At 39.6% G+C, this 6,818-nt stretch overlaps 1 non-coding gene across 1 annotated transcript; it reads left to right on the top strand.

Moving 5' to 3' along the window:
- Nucleotides 1-6,489: 6,489 nt before the first annotated feature.
- Nucleotides 6,490-6,564, top strand: TRNAK-UUU (transfer RNA lysine (anticodon UUU)). The gene has a single exon. It is a non-coding gene; the product is annotated as a tRNA-Lys (tRNA).
- Nucleotides 6,565-6,818: the final 254 nt, after the last annotated feature.

The raw sequence follows: 6,818 nt of genomic DNA, 5'->3' as shown, positions 1-6,818 counted from the left end.
CCTGAAACCATGGTGCCCAAACCCCTGCCCCTGCTACACTGGCCTTTGAAGAATTCGGTTTATTCAGGAAACATCTTTGCTTTTGGTTTGGTCCAGTTGTGCTGACCTCACCTGTATTGTATGTTATCTTTCCCTTCACCTAAAGTAGTTCTTATCTACTGTCTAATTAGTGAAAACCCCTCCCTTCCTCCCCACTCTCGTAACCATCAAAGAATAGTTTCTTCTCTGTTTAAACTATTTCTCAAGTTCTTAAAATAGTGGTCTTATACAATATTTGTCCTTTTGCAACTGACTAATTTCACTCAGCATAATGCCTTCCAGATTTCTCCATGTTATGAAATGTTCCACAGATTCATCCCTGTTTTTTATTGGTGCATAGTATTCCATTGTGTGAATATACCATAATTTATTTATCCATTCATCTACTGATGGGAACCTTTGTTGTTTCCATCCTTTTGCTATTGTAAACAGTGCTGCAATGAACATGCGTGTGCATATATCTGTTCTTGTAAAGGTTCTTATTTCTCTAGGATATATTCCAAGGACTGGGATTGCTGGATCCTATGGTAGTTCTATTTCTAGCTTTTTAAGGAAGCACCAAATTGATTTCCAAAGTGGTTGTCCCATTTTACACTCCCAGCAGCAGTGTATAAGTGTTCCAGTCTCTCCACAACCTCTCCAACATTTATTATTTTGTGTTTTTTGGATTAATGCCAGTCTTCTTGGGGTGAGATGGAATCTCTTTGTAGTTTTGATTCACATTTCTCTAATGGCTAATGATTGTGAGCATTTTCTCATGTATCTGTTAGACATCTGAATGTCTTCTTTCGTGAAGTGTCTGTTCATATCTTTTGCCCATTTTTTGTCTGGATTATTTGTCTTTTTGTAGTTTAGTTTTTGCAGTGTCATGTAGATTTTAGAGACCAGGCGCTGATCGGAAATGTCGTAGCTAAAAACATTTTCCCAGTCTGTAGGTAATCTTTTTACTCTTTTGGTGAAGTCTTTGGATGAGCAAAGGTGTTTGATTTTTAGGAGCTCCAAGTTATCTAGTTTCTCTTCTGCATTGTTAGTAATGTTTTGTATACTGTTTATGCCATGTATTATGGCTGCTAATATTTCCCTATTTTTTCTTCCATGATCTGTATCGTTTTAGATTTTATATTTAGGTCTTTGATCCATTTTGAGTTTGTTTTTGTGCATGGTGTGAGGTATGGGTCTTGTTTCATTTGTTTTGGAGACGGATATCCAGTTATGCCAGCACCATTTGTTAAAAAGACTGTCTTTTCCCCATTTAACTGTTTCGGGGCCTTTGTCAAATAACAACTACTCATATGTGGATGGATTTATGTCTGGATTCCAATTCTGTTCCATTGGTCTATGTATTTGTTGTTGTACCAGTACCAGGCTGTTTTGACTACTATGGCAGTATAATAGGTTCTAAAATCAGGTAGAGTGCGGCCTCCCACTTTGTTCTTCTTTTTCAGTAATGCTTTACTTACCCAGGGCCTCTTTCTCTTCCATATGAACTTGGTGATTTGTTTCTCTAACTCATTGAAAAATGTCATTGGAATTTGGATCAGAATTGCATTAAATCTATAGATGGCTTTTGGTAGAACAGACATTTTTACAATGGTAAGTCTTCCTCTCCACGAGCAGGTATGTTTTTCCACTTATGTAGGTCTCTTTTGGTTTCTTGAAGAAGTGTGTTGTAGTTTTCTTTGTATAAGTCTTTTAGATCTCTGGTAAGATTTATTCCCAAGTATTTTGTCTTCTTGGGGGCTACTGTAAATGGTATTGATTTGGTGATTTCCTCTTTGATGTTCTTTTTTTTATGTATAGAGGAATCCAACTGATTTTTGTATGTTTATCATGTATCCTGATGCTACAGTAAACTATTAGTTTCAGGAGTTTTCTTGAGGATTCCTTAGGGTTTTTCTGTGCATAAGATCATATCATCTGCAAATAGAGATAACTTTTACTTCTTCCTTGCCAATGTGGATCCTTTTATTTCTTTATCTAGGCTAATTGGTCTAGCTAGGACCTCCAGCACAATGTTGAATAACAGTGGTGATAAAGGGCATCCTTGTCTGGTTCCCGATCTCAAGGAGAATGCTTTCAGGGTCTCTCCATTTAGGATGATGTTGGTTATTGGCTTTGTATAAATGGCCGTTATTATGTTGAGGAATTTCCCTTCTATTCCTATTCTGCTGAGAGTTTTTATAATGAATGGGTGTTGAACTTGTCAAATGCCTTTTCTGGATCAATTGATAAAATCATGTGATTCTTGTCTTTTGTTCTATTTATACGACGGACTACATTAATTGTTTTTCTAATTTTGAACCGTCTTTGCATACCTGGTATGAATCCCACTTGGCCATGGTGAATTATTTTTTTGATACGATGTTGAATTCTATTTTCTAGAATTTTGTTGAGGATTTTTTTATCTAAGTTCATGAGGATTTTTTCATCTAAGTTATAGGTCTGTAATTTTCTTTCTTTGTGATGTTTTTACCTGGTTTTGGTATCAGGGATATGCTGCCTTCATAGAATGAGTTTAGGAGTATTCTGTCTTTTTCTACGCTGTGAAATACCTTTAGTAGTAGCAGTGTTAACTGTTCTCTGAAAGTTTGGTAGAACTCTGCAGTGAAGCCGTCCGGACCAGGGCTTTTTTCGGCGGGGGGTGGGGGGGGGGGAGTTTTTTGATTACCTTTTCAATCTCTTCTGAGAGACACTCTAGTTTTTCTTTAGGAGAAAGACCTGGCAATCTGTTCCCATAAAGATTTCAGCCTAGGAATTCCTATGGGGCGTTCTACTCTTTCACATGGGGTCACTATGAGTCAAAATCAACTGGATGACACCCAACAACAACAGCTAGTTTTTTTTTTTTAAGTTCTTATTTATGGAAATAATTCAAGAAGGTGAGACCAAGTCCCCATTTCTCACCTCGGAGTATGAGGACCCACAGTGTTTGCCCACTGAGCAGGGAGGAGGGAGTTCAAAGAGGAGCAAGGGACTGCGAGAGAGCAATGGAAGTCCTCCACCTCCACAGCGAAACACTCCTCAAGGGCCAGAGTCTGGGGCCAGGAGGACAGGAGGTGAGAGCTGCCTACACCCTCCACCTTTCTCTCCACACAACAAAACAGCCACAGAAACAAAAACACACAAATCAGAATTTAATCCCTTTCAGTGGCTCCCCTTTTTCTCAAAGTATCTGCACGTCACTTTGTCTGCAGGTGGGTGTGTGGTCAGGGGGCCAGGCTCTGGGTGGTTTCTCCCTGTCTGGCACCCCCTTCGGGGAGGGAGTACCTGACACAGTTGCTTCTGTCCCCAAGCTCCTGATGGCCCCACAGGGTTTCGAACGCTGCACCTATTTATGGAAGCAAACTGTCACATCTTTGTCCAGCTGAGCTGCTGGTAGGTTTGAACAACCGGCCAAGCTCTTAATCACAGTGTTACCAGGGTTTCTTCACTACAGATTATAGCCTTGGAAACCCTATTGGGCAGTTCTACTCTGTCCTATAGGGTTGCTCTGAGTCGATTGTGAGTCAGAATCAACTTAATGGCAAAGGGTTTTTTGACACCCTGAATCTGGACTACTAGCCTTCAAAACTGTGAGATAATAAATATCTGTTGTTTAAAGCCACCTACTTTGTGATACAGTCATGAATTGCTTAAGAACCGCAATACATTCTGTGCAAGAGGACGCATTATGTGATTTGGACTTTGTGCAAAAGTCCTGTATTACATAAGGCAGTCCCCAGATTACAAATGAGTTCAGTTCCTAAGTATGTCTTTTAATCAAATTGGGACAGTTAGGTGTGCTTCATAGCTCATGTCAGTTAGTCAAATGTTTATGGTATATACTGCAGCATGTAGTGTACCTTTCCATGCATAAACATTTCCAGATACACTAAAACTTCTTAAACATAGTAATACTGTAGTAATAACAATGTTTTGATGCACATGGCAAAGTAATGCCTGTTTGTTATTGAGAATCATTGTATGTACCTTAAATATTTAATATAATAGGATTTATAGGGGTTGGTTTGTACCTAATTCATAATCTTGGGACTGCCTGTAATCCTAAATAGTTTATCTTCTCTCTTATAAATTTTATTTTGGTTCTTACTTGTCCTTGTGAAGCCCACCACCGTCCTGAAGAATGGAAAAACATTTATATCAACTCTCTTGTCCTTTCTTGCACAGATAACCTCTTCTCTAGTTCAGCAAAACTGGACTGAGGCTTAGCAGGTGCAGGGAAAGTAGCTAAACTTGACAATCATGGGCAGAAAGATATTAAAAGGTAATATGATAAACACTAATGATCCTCCAACATAAAGACTTAAGGGTCATGTATGCTACACGGGCGTTTCAAACCCACCAGCCACTCCATGGGAGAAAAATGTGGCAGTCGATTTCTGTGCAGTTCTACTGTGTCATATAGGGTCACTGTGAGTCGGAATGCACTGGACCACAACGGGTTTAACCTTTGTGGAATCGACACAATCTCAATGGCAAAGGGTTTAGTTTGAGTTTTTGGTTTGTTTATTGATCTGTGACAGGAGACACTTAACTCAAACTCCACCCCTCCCCTCCTGCAACAACTCTGCACCCAGACATTGGAAGTCAATTTAGGAAGCTTCCACTTCTTGCCCAACAATAAACAGGAGACCAAGTAGGGACTGGAAACTTCGGGCTTCTAATCTGAAATCAGAGGTCTATCCCTCAGGCCACATGACCAACACGCCAAAGAAGTAGTCCAAACTTGAAAGTGAAAGAGTTGCTAGGAAGCATTCCGTTTCTGTTTTCAAATTTTTAACTTTGCAATTGGAAGAAAACTTAACAACATTAGAAAAAGGAATCAAGCATCACCTGAAAGCTCTGAAAATAATTACTTAGAATTAATAAACTGTAAGATTGTGACATGATCAGAAGTGACATACTTCTTTGAGGACTCACTGGTATAAGTCACGATCATAATGATGTGCTTGGGTGGAGAAACATGAGCCAAGAGCTAAACTCTGCAATAAAGGGATGCAGATGACAGCAAGAGAGGGAGAACCATAGGATAGTATGTTCAGACCTTTTCGGTCTCAAAGATGAGATGGCGTTCCTCCAGGGAGAAATGTTTGAAATCTCAAACAGGAGCTCCCCTTGTCAGAAATGCCAGATTTTAACATTAGAAAAATATTTTATTATAATCCATTCATAACATATGTTTTGACAACTTGGTCCTCTACCAAAAGGTAGAAGAATCACCTGATATGCCGATGGGCCAGGGTTGTGGGTCCCAAACGTCCCTGGGAGAGTGGTCCTGATCTCTGAGTGCAGTTTGGTGACTTCCAAGCTACTTCAAGTAGGGAGAAGAGAGCCAAAATACCTTGGAAGGCTTCTTGATTCATTGAAAGGCTAACCCCCCTAGATATTTTGCTTAAAAGTTTTCTCTAGTTCCCTTGCAGATTGACGCACAAGCCAATCCAAGGTGAGTTTGTGTGACCCACCCCCAACTATGCTTTATATATTCATAGGGTACGAGAGATGAGAAAATCACGAATTCCTAAAGTAATTACAAATTCTCTCAGTTTTCACATAATCTTGGTTTCATGAAGTGCTGAATTATTTGGAAGAAATAAACAATAGTCTTTCCCATATCCCAAGCTGTCTTTACTCCCCATACCAACCCTAGACAGAGTAGTCTTTGCTTCACCCCGAAACTTCTTCTTTTGTTCCTGGATTCCCTGTAGAGTATTTTTTCCAGGTTTAGGTCAAAACTCACAACTATCTTAGATCGTATTATGGATGAATGTCCTAATGTACACTAATTTATCAAGATAATTATCCTTTTCTTTTGGGTGTGAGCAGCAAATAATGAATAAAGACATGAAGAAGGAAGAGAAGAAGGAGAAGGAAGAGGACGAGGATTAGAAAGAAAATGAAAAGGAGGAGTGACTTACTCATGGCAGAGAAGTTGCATCATTAAGAAATGTAAGCATAGAGATGCAGAAGATTAAACACAGGGTTCTTTGCTTGCCCACCGTTACAGAATGTTCTAGTGGGTCTTCAAATTCTATTTCCTTCAACTCTTTTCTCCTCTGCCTCCCAAGGCTGCAAAAAGTTGTACAAGACAGTGCAGAGAGACAGGAAGAGTAGCGTGAGTGTTTCTTCAAGAAAAATAGGTGCAGGTGGGGAAATAAGAAATGAAGGGATAAAATCACAACGCTTGGCAAGAAATGAGGTAGTCTGGGTCTAGTCCTGTGGTCTGAAACCTGGCAGTGCTTTATCTAGAGATCAAGCTCTGGTTCTGAAACTCTAAAGAGATACAAGGCAAAGAAAGGAAAAGGGAAATGTTACCAGGGATTATAACATCTCTTTCAAACAAAATCTTCTTGGCAGTGAAGAGAATTCAAGGAGAATATTTGAGGCCATGACCTACAAATAATTAGCAACATAAAGGAACCTAAATTAAGCACTCAGGAAACATATTAGACAGCCCATGGATAGTTTAGCTAGTAGAGCTTCAGACTTTTAATCTGAGGGTCCAGGGTTCAAGTCCCTGTTCAGGCAGTCTTTCATTTGACTCTAATTAGTTCTCTTACAAGCCCTCCTTCTTCACTCCTCTCTTTTTGCTCTTTGCTCTACAGGAATCTGAAGAGAGCCATAACAGGAAAAGAAATCATAGCACTCTGCCCAGTCATGGTCTGTTTTGTCACATTCTAGCCAATAAGACAAATCTTGCAGTAATGCAGAGGAAAAAGACAAAAAGTAGAGATAGCAAGGAGAAAGATAGTCAGGATTTAGGGATATTTTGCATTTGGGGA

This window comes from Loxodonta africana, chromosome 1 (genome assembly GCF_030014295.1).
Source record: "Loxodonta africana isolate mLoxAfr1 chromosome 1, mLoxAfr1.hap2, whole genome shotgun sequence".
NCBI classification, from domain to species: domain Eukaryota; kingdom Metazoa; phylum Chordata; class Mammalia; order Proboscidea; family Elephantidae; genus Loxodonta; species Loxodonta africana.
This window is presented reverse-complemented; position numbering and strand designations above follow the sequence as displayed.